Source organism: Austrofundulus limnaeus, unplaced genomic scaffold (genome assembly GCF_001266775.1).
Source record: "Austrofundulus limnaeus strain Quisiro unplaced genomic scaffold, Austrofundulus_limnaeus-1.0 Scaffold171, whole genome shotgun sequence".
NCBI lineage: Eukaryota > Metazoa > Chordata > Actinopteri > Cyprinodontiformes > Rivulidae > Austrofundulus > Austrofundulus limnaeus.
In genome coordinates this window covers 808119-822866 of record NW_013952573.1, presented here as the reverse complement: position 1 = coordinate 822866, position 14748 = coordinate 808119, and positions in this window count along the sequence as shown.

Sequence of the window (14748 nt, the reverse complement as noted above, 5' to 3'; positions counted from 1 at the left end):
TGGCATTTTCACAGAAGTGCCTGAGAAAGCCCGACACACACCTAAAACTTTCATATCTGATCCATTACATCTGCTGTAATCCAGTTTGGCATTAAGATGCACACAGCAGAGTGATTATAACAGGTGTCATGTCATGTTTTAAACAGGATTAGGCTGGCTTCAGTTTGCATACGCAGCAGCAAATATCTGCACGAGGGTGTGAAATCACCCGGCTGCAGACTCATAAATGGTGCTTATTGCTTTAATTAGGGAGCGGACGAAGTGACGTCTGCAAAGTGCATTTCTTTCTCCAACTTTTAATTGGCGAAAAGTGCTGAAGCTACTAAAGGTTAAAAGGGAAGAAAAACTAAACAAAACAGTTATTAACAAAAAAAATTATCTGTTTCAGGTAAAGCCATCTGCATCAGCTGCTTTTAACTTGTTTTTTTCTCACTTTCCTCTTTCTGATGCAAAACCAGAATCATGCCAGAGCTGAATTTTTATGGTCCTTTGTCAGAGTTAGTGACGTGTGCAGGCATTGGTGTGTGCGCGCCCTTTACTGGCAGAGCTGAAACCGTTCTCTAACTAGGTCACTCTCTTTTGAATGCAGTGCCCTGCACAATTATAGCTTAATCAATTATGCACACATGCAACTTCAGAAGCTTTATGAGCTCAAATTACCCTCTCATTGTTAAACCCTGTGCTAACATTAGCATGCTAACAGTCACATGTTCACTGCGTCCAAATCCAGGGGCTACGTCCTTCGAAAGTCAATTTTGTCGGCCACTTACGTCACTGTGCCGAGCCGAAGGCTGTCCAAATTCAGACACCCCCAATTATGGCCCACAAATGCCTCCTCCTCTTTTCTCCGATTTGAGGGACAAATCCGGTGGATCCTCTCGAGCCACCCTATCATTGTGGGCCGACCGGAGATTTTTGTTTTTTTCTTTTTGGATGGTAATGGCGGACAAAGGGAGAGACAGAAGTACAGTTTTAAATAAAAATCTGGTGGTATAAAAACTGAATGTTTAAAGCAGTTGTGCTGTTTATGCTTTTGTCATTTTAGACATGTTTTTTAATATTGTTCTTGTCAGAATTCAAATGGCAAAATAAACAAGCATGTATGGTGAGTCTCCTTGTTCTTCAAGTATTGCCTTTAAGATAATTTAGTTATTTTAAAATATCAATACTACTAATATGTTGATATTTTTTTAAATTTCTTTCTGTTTTTGCTTTTGTTTAGCACGGTCACGATTGCTAGGCGAAAGCAACTTTGTTCTTGTCTTCGCTCAGACTAGCTATTAGCTTGCCAGTCGAGTCAGAAATAAACTTTATTTCTCCTAAACGAGGTCACTCAACAAAGCTATCTGTCACAGGTAAGATATTGATTGCTCATTTTTCCACAAAACTTCACTTCAGAAAACCCTAAGTGTAATTTCAGCATGAAAATGACCAAAGTGCAGTATAATGTCTGTAGATAGACATTTACCATTATTGTACAAATATAAAAATGTCTTTGTTAAATTCTAATAATAATTTAATAACAAATGTTGTTGTAGTTTTTTTTTTTCTCAGTGGTCATTTAAGAATGTCATCAGTATTATTTTTTATTATCATTATTAATATGAAATCATATTTTTTTTTCCTACGTTATGGGTGAGTTTGTAATCATTTTGTCTGTGTAGTAATTTGTTTGTTGGCACAGTATGTTGAACATTCAAGAATACCATAACATGGTTTCTATTGCACATTGTGGGATTAAATAAGTGTTCACTTCTTCCTGCTCCYTTTCAAACAGAAAAGTAGTGGTATTTGGGTTCTTGGTTATGTATAAATAAATTTTATCTTTTTTTTGTTCTACTGATTATTTTTTAATCCATTTGAAATCAATTTTTAAATTAAAAAAATAAAAATATATATAAATAATTGCTACTAGAAATGAAACAACCACTTTTTTAAAAGAAGCAGCAACTTATATGTACATAAAGTCTTGATAAATGAAGGAAAAGCTTGAATTTACTCTGGTGTCACATGAACTGATGTCACCTGAAGCTTTGCGGCTGCAGGGCCTCCTTTTTTCCTCTGAGGGGCCCCACACTGATTGTGTAAATGACAAACGGCCTCCTCCCGCCGTTTTATCTCTGTCGTCCTTTCTTTTTGAGACAAACAAAGACAGATGCGGCCTCTGATCTAACGTAATCTAATGAACACATGCTGCAGTCCCAAATGCTCCACAGTCTATTGCAGACAAAGACTTGTGTCATGCAGACAAATTAACAACGTGACGAGAAACATTTCACTGCCAGAGAGCAGATGGTATAACGGTGTGCTGCAGTAAAGCATCCTTCCTCTCTGCAGAGAAACAATGAATCACATCAAACCACATATGGTAACACAGCTGACAAGAGAACATTGTTTCATAACAAGGAGTTTTCAGTTCTATTAAGAAGTGGTGAGTCCATGGTGTTCATCTGACAGGTGTTTTTACTGAAACACCGACGCAGAATACAGCACTCTCCTTGACCTTAACCCTCAACAAAGTGTTGTATGAAAAAATGCTCCAGGGTGCTAACAGACCACAACACGCACCATCCCAGAGCATTCCGAGGCATCACCTTCTGAGTATAACAATAAAAAAATTAAGATTACCAACGTCTCAATGCTACAACAGGGGAACCAACTCAGATTTGGGGTCGGCCCTGTGCCACAAAAAGTTATGCTGGAATATTTCAACAGATTTGTGTTGTTTTATAAATAATACTTTTACTAAAGCTTTTACATGTTAGTATTCATGTCACAATTAATTCATGTGGTTGAAGCAGAAACTGTTAAAAGTCAGAAAAGTGACTTATGTTGAAGAAAGGTCATGAGAAACAAACAGAGGTGTCAAAAATATTCATATTCGAAACTTAAGCAGAATAGCAACAGCAATAGCAATGTAGTAGGGTTTTAAAATACTGTTCTGGAAATAGAAATATCAACTTAAGCTTTTTATTCAAGTAAAACTACTTAAAGTATGAAAGTAAAAGTAATGTAAGGAAAAACATAAAGGATATACAGGTGCTGGTCATAAAATTATAACATAAAAAGTTGATTTCAGTAGACTTATTTGGTGTTTTCATTAGTTGTCAGTTATAACCATCAAAATTAAAAGAAATAAACATTTGAAATACAGCGGGTAAAATAAGTATTGAATACGTCACCATTTTTCTCAGTAAATATATTACTAGAGGTGCTAATGACATGAAATTTTCACCAGATGTTGGTAACAACCCAAGTGATCCATACATACAAAGAAATCAAACCATAAATGTCCAGAAATGAAGTTATTTGTAATAATGTGGAATGGCACAGGGGAAAAGTATTGAACACACTTACTGAAATTTATCTAATACTTTGTACAAAAGCCTTTGTTGTCAATGACAGCTTCAAGACGCCTCCTGTATGGAGAAACTAGTGGCATGCATTGCTCAGGTGTGATTTTGGCCCATTCTTCCACAAACAGTCTTCAAATCTTGAAGGTTTCGTGGACCTCTTCTATGAACTCTGATCTTTAGTTCTTTCCATAGATTTTCTGTTGGATTCAGGTCAGGTGATTGGCTGGGCCATTCCAGCAGCTTTAGTTTCTTTCTCTGAAACCAACTGAGAGTTTCCTTGGCTTTGTGTTTGGGCTCATTGTCTTGCTGAAATGTCCAGCCACGTTTCATCTTCATCATCCTGGTAGATGGAAGCAGATTTTTTATTAATAATGTCTCTGTACATTTTTCCATTCAGCCTTCCTTCAATTATTTGAAGTTTGCCAGTACCATATGCTGAAAAACAGCCCCACACCATGATGTTCCCACCTCCAAACTTCACTGTTGGTATGGTGTTTTTGGGCTGATGTGCAGTGCCATTTGACCTCCAAACATGATGTGTATTCTGGCATCCAAACAGTTCAATGTTGGTCTCATCTGACCAGACTATATTCTCCCAGTATTACACAGGCTTGTCTAAATGTTGTGCAGCAAACTTTAAAGGAGCTTCAACATGCTGTTTCTTCAGCAGTGGAGTCTTGTGTGGTCAGCGTGTATACAGGCCATTGTGGTTCAGTGCATTACTTATTGTTTTCTTTGAAACAATTGTACCTGCTAATTCCAGGTCTTTCTGAAGCTCTCCACAAGTGGTCCTTGGCTCTTAGACAACTCTTCTGATAATTCTTTTCACTCCTCTGTCAGAAATCTTGTGAGGAGCACCTGGTCGTGATCGGTTTATGGTGAAATGATGTTCTTTCCACTTCTGAATTATGGCCCAACAGTGCTCACTGGAACCTTCAGAAGTTTAGACATTCTTCTGTAACCGATGCCATCATTATGCTTTGCAACAATAAGGTTGTGAAGGTCTTGAGAGAGCTCTTTACTTTTACCCATCATCAGATGGTTCTTGTGTGATACCTGGCCATCATTTGGGACTGAACCAGCTGATATTAACTTGCACTGACAAGGGGCAGGCTTGCTTTCTAATTACTGAGAGAGTTCAGCTGGTATTTTGTCTTTCCACGCCTTTTTACACCTCCCTTTCTTCATGTGTTCAATACTTTTTCCCTGTGMCATTCCACATTATTACAAATAACTTCATTTCTGGACATTTATGGTTTGATTTCTTTGTATGTATGGATCACTTGGGTTGTTACCGACATCTGGTGAAAATTTCATTATAATTTGATGACCAGCACCTGTAAGCGTGGGCCGTGCCACAGGTGTGATGGATCGTTCAAAACAATCGGGTGTCAGAATGGTCCACAAGCAAATTCACTCTCTCCGGGAGATGCCACATACTGTATCTGGAAACTTTTTCTGACCAATGTCAAATAATGAAATGAAAACAACAGAAATTAAATACCTTTTTGCTTTTTTAAAATGGAAATAATAGAAAGTTCAGATAACTGCCTGAAAATGTAAGTACAACCTTAATTCCAATGATGTGTAAAACATAGATAAAAACAGAATATGATTTGCAAATCACATGTTCAAACAGATAAACTTTTTTTTTGCAAATATTCACTCATTTTGAATTTGATGCCTGCAACACATTAAAAAAAGAAATCTGGGACAGAGGTCATGTTTACCACTGTGCTCCATCCCCTCTCTTTTCAACAACACCAAAGCCTCTGCAGCACATTTAAGATGCCATTTATATCATTCAAAACTAATGTTGCCATTCTCCAAACATGACTGTCTGTTGTTGCACCCCCCCCCCCGAACAACAAGTGTTAAAGGAGCATAACAACTGCAACTTGAACTTTGAAYCTCATTTTAACCAAAAAGATTTCAAAGATTTAATCACCCACTAAATGAGAGCTCATGTGTGAAAAATGTTTAAGTGAAATAATTTAGAAAAGGCAGATCACCTGCAGAGAGATGGGAGAGCAAATATTACCTGAACTCACTGTGAAAATGTTTGTTTCCAGACACATTATTTGCAGATTGCCCAACAACTGCAGCAGAGGTAATATTTTCTTCTCATTACTTTAAGTTAAAGTTGTGACAACTCAAGTTCAGCTAATGACGTTAGAAGATTTCAGTCTTCATTAAATTGAGCTGATTTAAATCTAATTTATCTGCCACCGTTATAAATCATGTCAGGACTTGGCATAATCAAGTGCAGACTATAAAAGCACTGCAGTTTTGAGAAAATAGAATGAAGGAAGTAAGATGTCTTGAAAAAAATGCCCACCACCCTCTGCATGACAGAGCTTTAAACAAAGATGTTGCTCAAACTGTAAGTATGTGTTCAAGTTACAAGTTATTTTACTGTTTATATTTCTTCACCAAATGTGACAACACCAGCTGTGTGTTAATTTATACAAAGTGGAGGCTAAAATAAAGATTGCATCATCAGAGTTTTAGCTAGTAGTCCAAACTTATTAGTTTGATGGAACGGAGGACTTCAGTCCAGGGAATTAAATTATGGAATAATCTGGAGGCATGACATTAAAAATGCCAGATCAATGTTTGTATTTAAGAGAATGATAAAGGTTAATTTGTTGGAGAAATATGTATGGGTATGAAATGTACGAATTGTTGCTCAAGAAGGAATTAAACCTTCATTGTTTTTTTTTATTTTGTGTAGGTTTTTGTAAAATGAAGATTGTTTTTAATTGAATTTTTTTATTTGAGAAAAAGGGGCAGAAATCATAAGATTTTTTTTTCTTCTGCTACCTTTCATTTAATTTATGATTTGCATTATTGTATTAGAATTTATGTTGTTTTGTTTTAAATGAATAAACTTTATGAAATAAAAAAACATTAGAAATAAACAGTTACAACATGTTTATGTTTGCTGTGAGATTTAAGAAGGCTGAGCTGCCATCTCAGCCCAGAGCTGACGCAGGAAGATTGTAATCTGTAATCTTGTTCAGTCTGGAGTGTAACTGTGTGTGTGTATGTGTGAGTGTGTGTGTGCGAGAGAGAGAGAGAGAGAGAGAGAGAGGCTGACGGTGCTTACAGCACGCTGCCACCTGAGGCAGAAATGGATTTACAGCAGAACTGAACTCTGGAGCCTTTGGGAAAGATTTTTACCTTTGACCTAAACAAAGAAAGGAAGACTGGCTGAGATCCTGGAACTTATTGGGACACGTGTTCTTCTCATTACATCCTGTTTAACCTCCAGCTGAATGGGTTAAAATGGTCCCAGAGGCCTCAGTTTGAAAACTGGGGCTTCAGGGAGGTAAAATATTCCGCAGCATACCCCGTTTTGTGCTTTCTTTACAATATCTGCCATAACATTACATTCATCTACACAAAACAGCTATATCTTGATGAATGTTTTCATTGTTTTAATAACTTGTATACAATTTCTATTACAAAAAAAAACGGATCACACTGAAAGGATTAAACATATATCAACATGTTGCTGAAACACAAAAATTAATTAGGATTAGTTCAGCTTGGCTTGAAGTTGCTCTGCGGCTTTACGCAAGAACAATAAACAAAGACAGAGTGTTTTATCACTTGTTTTCCATCACATTCACTACTTTACATCAGACTGTGTTGGGAACAATTACGCAACTAACCAAACCAGAAAACAGAGTTTGTGTTGAAGATTGTTGAGACATGTTTTCTTTAACATGTTGTATGATCCCATTTGTCTACTAAATCGGGGTCAGAATAAGGAAGGATGATAGCTGCAAAACTCTAAAACGAAAATGTTTTTGTTTTTATTTCTGTTGAATTTTTAGGGAGGAAAAAAACACAACCAGATTATAATATACAAATGTAAACAAATCATTTTCTTAAGGTTCACCAATAAAAAAATAAAAATAATGGACCTGCTGTTTTTGTACTCTCATTCATTCTGTAAAATATTTTACTTTTTAACTTTGATTATTTTTGCCTAAAATTACATTTCATAATGAGCTTTTATTTTAATAGGTCAAAAAGCTTTGTACAGTGTTTCGATGAGGAAGTAGATCTGGTATCAGTGTGTTATTTGAAGTTCCTTGTGTGAACCCTGACATTTCAGAACGATTGTGTTTGCAAAAGGAAAGGGGGACCTGGTAAATATATTAGATGGTGGGGGGAGGGAGCGCATGTCCTAATGTCATGGTTGGTTAATGTAGTTTTGAGTGTTAGCTTGTACAAACCTCAAAACCCAACAATACTCATAGATTTTTTTTACGTAAGAGTTCTTTACATAAACAAAGAAACTATATCTGACATAAAATATGCCAACATTGAAAATTATTTTTCTGTTTTGTGCTAGCCTGAGCTCTCCAGCTTTTTACAGTTTGTAGAAAAAATAGTGACCAAAAATCAATTGCTTTGAGGTAAAACTGTTCAACAAACTCAACAAAGATACACCGCGAGAAAAAGAGAGGTGGATGTTGTGCTTGGAGTACAACGTCATATTTTACCTCAGTATTTGTCAAATGGATTATGACCATTCTTGTGTTTGCTAATGTTGGTTAGCTGTGGCAGCCATCTTGACTCAAAATATCAGCTAAGTACCTCTTTGTTCTGGGGGAGTTTTAAGGGGGGGGGGGTATTATGTATTTTCCAGGCAGTTCAATATACAATCAAGTATGTTACACTGTTTATATCAAAAATAGATTTGACTTTGTAACATAGCCTCTTCAAACACCTTGAATTTGGTCTCTGTCACTTTAAAAATCTCCTACCATTTCTGACATTCCCCCTTCTGCACATCTTCACAACAATGCTTCAGGGGAGGGGTGCTCTGTGGGGCGGGAGCTCAGCTGCAGACTGAGCTACAGGGTGGAGCATTGTATAAATAGGCGGTGCTTTGTACCAGCAGACGTTCTGGCAGCGCCACATGAGATTTAAAGGAGACTAATTATGGCTCCTAGAAATGTTTATGGTATGTCTTGTGCTATCCAGACCATGTTCATTCAATTTAATGCACAAAATAATTCTCAGATAATAAAATTTCCCATTTTCTAGTTCTGCCTGCTCTGACTTCCGTTCAGAAGAGCTGTTTATGTTAATGAGCTCTGTTGGTAAYGCCCTCCAAAAATCTGTTGACATTAACTCCGCCCTCCAAAGCCAGCGTTTACGTTAGCATGGCTAATAATAGCAGAAGCTCCGTTGTACAACTGTATACCCTGAGTCAGACCCAGAGAGAGTCGTGGTCGCAGCTTTTTTTTTCTCCCCCTCCTCTGCTCTGCCCTCACTCTGCATGCTGTTACCAGAGCAGGGAGCGGCAGTGGTCAAAATACCTCAGAAACTTGAATAAATAGGCTTTAACAAGGCTTTAATAAGCTAAACAATAGAGGTACATGAGAAAATGTGTTCATAACGAATGAAAATAAATAATTAAATAGTATCCATGCTGGTCTTGAACCCTGTTCTCCCCCTCTCTGGTCTGACACTCTACCCATTGCCCTATTGGAGGCTTATTATGAAATGAGCTATGCCTTACACAAAAACAATCGTGACGGCTCTTTATACTGAGGAGGCGGAGCCTCACCTGGGGGTTTTGCTAGGTAAGGGGCTGAACGCAGGTTCCGGTGGGTTGTCGGACGGCTTGTGACATCACAAAATGTAGGAAGTATAAAACTTGTCGTTAATATACATTAAAAAATACATTCACTTACAGTAAATATGTCCCTGGGTGCATTTTTTGGTCCTAGCACTGTTTTTTAAGAAGTTCATACCCAAAGTTGAGTAAAAAAAAAACCTTTAAAAAGTGAATTTTGCATAGGTCCCCTTTAAGGGTTTCTCAAACATGGATGAATGAGTCAAAGCAACACTCTGGGTATGTTTTTGATGACTAAATGACATTATACCATGAATATATAAGTTGATTTCGCATAACCCCCACCCCACCCCCTCGCCCACCTTTAATAAAATCTATCCAGCTGTTCATGAGATTCAAATGAAAAAACAAAACTACCTTGCAGACGGATTTTATCTTTGATACAACTGGGTCAGTTTGGGTCCACTCAGAGTGACCTTTGATCTTTGACAGCAAAAATAAAATAAAATAAAATAAAATAAAGTGTAAATACCATCAGAACGTGAGCTTGAATAGAACATTCTGCACCTATGAACATGAAATCGAAGAAGAGTACCCTTCTTTGTTCCCTGAAAGAGCATAAAAAGATGTCCAAGTTTGTCTATCACCCACCAACCCTCTCGTGTTTATCTAAGTGATACTATCACCACTGCGTCAGAGGCGTATCTCACTTCAGCAAACAGTGCTTTTGTACTTGTGCAACATGAACGTGACCCAACGTGGAGAAGCGTGTAAATGTCGAGGAAGGTCATGTTTGCACGTGTGGAAATCGGCACATTTTATCTCACAGGTGACAAAAAGAAGGAACGTCACTGAAGACTCGTCACAAAGTTCAGCCTCGAGCTGTTGCCTCAGAGAGCAGCTGAGCTATCAGAACTGGTGGGACGGCAGGGCCGAGCTTGAAGACAGCGTCGGCTCTGCTCTGAGCAAACAGACAGTTAGTCAGGTGGGGGATTGACCCACGCTGATAAGCTATCAGCAGACATTCCTGTGTGGATGAGTGGTCGAGGTCAGCAGAGACCAAGACACAGGAACAGGCAGCAGGTCCATGAATTCACTCCAGAGTGACGCATGAGACTCACAGAGAGATGTTGCTCATTAGAATGACTTGACGTTCGGCAGAACTGGATGTGATTCAGCTAAACACCACGTGTCGCTATGTTAATGGACAAGTTTAGATTTTAGCGTTCTCCTTCAACACCACATTATCTCAATGCGAAAATACACCTTTCAAACAGATGCATTTATGAAAGCATTGGATAATTTCAAACTTGTCAATTTGATTCAAGATGGCTGCTGTAATCTACCAAATCAAAATCACTTCAATGTAATAATTTACTCCTAATAATCCTCACCACAAATTATTTAAACACTATTTTAAAAGAAAATGATGTTTGCTTTCTCATTTTTATTTAAGTTTGTTTTTTAGCAGTAAATGAGCAGAATTTACAGCCTTTATTGCACAAATCTAAAAAATTCAACAAGTCTGGGTGAAATCAGAGTGGAGTTTCTCAGATGTCTTAGCTCAAGGCTAAAATTGTCACTCAACGCATTTTTTTTTAATCTCGTAACTGTCTGACCAGACTTATCACAGTCAAGCAGCATTATGGGAACTGCTGGCTCCGGTTCTGACAAGAACGAAAAACAAAGATGACATCTGTGGCTCCGCCGCATCAGTTTGGGTTATTTCCTTACATGCTTGACCTTGTTAAAGAAGCACAGCTCTTTACAGAGTTAATAACAGATTGCATGGAACGCATTTAGTTTCTTTTTGTCGTCTCAGGAAGAGACTTGAAACAGAAATGTATTAATCAAAGATATTACCTGAGAAATTGCACATTACCTTCCTATTCATACTCGTTTTAAATGAGGAAATCTTTCATGGATTTGTACTCGTAGCATATATAAATGTGACATCCTATCACTGAGTTCTTTAATTGCTGAAGGTGACTTACTCTGTTACGTCAGTTCATATTTTCATCTAAATCCATTACGTGCTGTGTGTTTTGCACATATGAAAAGGATCAGGTGCATGAGCAAAAATCAGAGAGGGGTGCACTTTTTATTTCTCAGAACCAGCCTCTCTCCCCCTGCGCCGAAAGTCATCCTGTTGCTTTGTCTCCTTATAAATAATGTCCACATCCATAAATCTTAATGCTACTTCGCTGGAGCGAGCTCATGAAGGTGACTTAGGGAAACTGGGTTGCGACGAGCCCCTCGGAGCGTGCTAACTGGTTGAAGTGGGGAATGACATCATCAGAGCGGCTTCAGAATGACGCCATCCCCATCGAGGTTCATTAACATGCTGCTGGGCAATCGCAGCTCGCCTCGCGTTTGGAAAACAGCCCTCAAAGCTTGTGCTGCGAGGAGAGACAGCTCAGATGAGGTTTTTTTGATACAGAAGCAGATTGATTTGCAAGATTTTGCAGAACTGGCTGTGTTTGTGTGAAATTAGAGTGGGAAAACTAAGGAAGGCACCATTTTAGGTTATTTTATTTCTGCTACTGTAACATCACATCTAAAATAAATATGAAAAGTCAGAAAATAAAATCAAATGACAAATTTGGATCTATTACTAAAGGTGAAGATGTATACAATGGTTCAAAAACAACCCACTTTTTTTGCACATTGTACACAAATTCAGCCATTATCAGTTCAAATTTGAGAATGATCAGTTGTATGCCCCTGCAACTAAACATTTGCTCTTTTGTGTAGCTTTGACAAGATCTGAATTGCTAATAACTGAAAAATAAACAGATAATAACCATGATACAGTTCAATTTACTAAACATTTAGAATTGTATTGTTTTCACAAGTGTGTACAATAAAAATAATGAATGTTTTATTCAGCTTAATATTTTAGTTCATCACAGAAAGCAGCAAAATGTGTAAATATGTGAGAAATTTTAACGTGAAAACTGTTCAAGAGGTCAAAACTAATGAGGCATTGTCTGATACACATGAATGGTCTCTTTGTGTATCGGTTCTGGCATTACGTCATTGATTTGTGAAGATGTACCATGGTCTATAGCCCCCTCCAGTGGATAAAAATAACACCATAGAGGCAAACCAAGTTGTTAGTCATAGACACAACATCCCATGCTTGCACTTTCAGCAATTTACAGTATGTAAGAAATTTATAACCGATAGCATAACAAAATAAAAAGTTTTTATTTTGATGTCAATATTTCCAGTGTAAGTATCAGTAAATACTAGACTTGTGTATTTAAATCCAATTCTGACTGTATGCCAGGTATAAATCCATCTCGTGGTATAAAAAAGAAATGCAGCTGTAAAATGTCCTCACTGAGGGCCATTATAATTCTAAAGGGCACAGACTGAACCAACACAAGCAGTGCCAGATTATCATTTCAGAGACCCCCGGGCACAATGTGCTTTCAGCCCCCTGCCTTCATTTTTGGAATATTTGTTAATATTGTCAATTATACAGGATTTACTTCAGACCAAGACACTACACAGAGGGGTGTGACTTGCTTGATTTCATAAATACTCACTGCTTCTAATTTCCAGCAGGCCAGGACTACAATCAGTGCACAGACATTTTCGGGGGCAGGTGCTCAAATGGAAAAAGAGGGCACTTTGTCCGGTGCACAGAATCAGCAGCTGTCCTATTAATGTGACATTACAGACACGTCTTGTTACTTTGTGCATATTTATCTATTTTTAATCAGATTTTTTTTCTGTCTGATACAGATGTTTAATATTCAACTCTACAGGTTGGTTTCTGAAACAAAATGGCAACAACAGAACAAAAACTAGTAATGACAATTTTTGTAGTGTTTTTAAAATAACTATAATCAAGTTTATTTTCACAAAGTTACTAATGGCTTTTTTGTTCTATGGAGGATCTTCCTTCAGTCTCTCCATCATAGAGCTGTTTCCATGATCTGAGTTCTAACAATTCAGCTTCATCTGTGTCTGACGGAGGAGAAAACATAGAGCTGCTTCTCTGCTGTAGCTAAAACACCAACAATATGAAATGTGTTTATTTGGGTGAAACAACTTGGTGACAAAGTTCACCGCAATAAATTACAACATTTAAACTAATCAGACTCTAAATTACTGTCAAAATGTAACACTAACACAGGGGGTCGAATTCACAAGGGGGCGAAATTTCCACACTTAGTCCAGATCAAGAGCCAATTTCTGTTAATATTTATTGAAGCAAAAGCAAATTATTCTTATTGTACTAATTTTATTTTCCAAATTATGGTTTATGTTGCATTTAGAGCACACAAAACCTGAAAAAGAGATTAAATTTAAAAAGAACTCGTTAGCATTCATTATTCAATGTTTGACTTTAAAATGAAAAGAAAATACAGAAAAATAAAACTAAAGCTAATTCTCTTTCCACACCAAAATCAAAGAATACTGAAAATTTCAAACTTAATTTTATTAATATTTGCCTCATTACTCTTTACAGACAACAGGAAGTGAAGTTTAACTTCAGCATCTGAGGTTTAGGGGGTAAAAAGTGTGACCAGATCCTGTGGACCATCACAGTGGGTCATTTTAATATGGACACATTCATTCCTCTCTGCTTTGGCTGTTATTACACAACAATGTTTTTTAAAGGTTTTTAAGAAAAAAGGACATATTTTTATTAAAATTTATCAAAAAAATGCTTTGGTTAAAAATATTTTAATATTTTTTATTATGATAAAAAAACCATAAGCAGGTCAGATGATCTGTGCTGTTCTCTGTCCGTCCACAGACAGAGTTTTTGTGTGAATCTCTTTTACAGACAGAGTGTGTTTCCCTTCAGGAAAAAAAGGTTGGTCTCAAAAACTGTGACTTTTTGAGACCTCATATGAGGACACCTTTTTTTTTTTTTTTGCAAAAACTACTTCCTGTACTATGACAGAGTCTAGATATATTATATTTATAATCCCACTAATCCCATGGACCAATCAAATAAGCAAACACATTCACCTGTTAAGTTTTGCTGCAAAAACTGTGACTTTTTGAGACCTCATATGAGGACACCTTTTTTTTTTTTTTTGCAAAAACTACTTCCTGTACTATGACAGAGTCTAGATATTTTATTTATTAGGTCCCTCTAATTCCATGTATCTTAGAGAAATAAAAAAAATGCACATCCAGAAAAAGCTTGGGTCTCAGGAGGTTAAAGTGGAGCTTATTAAATTTGTTAATGTTTTCGAGCAGTAGGCAGTCACATACTGTAAAATCTGTTCATCTAATTGAGTCTTATGTATTTTTGAACATGTTTTGAGACTGATGTACTAAGCAAGATCAGAATATATGGGATTATTAATCTTGTTAGCCTGAGAAGTTTTCTTTATTTCAAGAAGTCCAAGTGCAACTGTCAAACTGCAGATTATTAATTATTATTAATTTGAAAAGATTCAGAGCATAATATAACATTTTAAACTTTTTTATGTTAATGTTTGCAGTGTCTGATTAGAAATCAGTGTTTACGGTTATTCTTTTTTCTTTGCATTAAAATATTACACAGTAAATATATTTATTTTATTTATGTATCAGATTATCCGTTTAAAAAGAATGATAAAAAATACTTAATCTCAGCTTTGCCTTATAAACAATCTCAGAGCCTGACATGCCTTTATGCCTTCTTTGTGCCTGCTGCAGCATGCAGGCACGCAGGTTCGTTCATACAAAATTTTTGACATCTGAGACAGTTTTTCAGCTATACAGCGGGTAAAATAAGTATTGAACACGTCACCATTTTTCTCAGTAAATATATTACTAGAG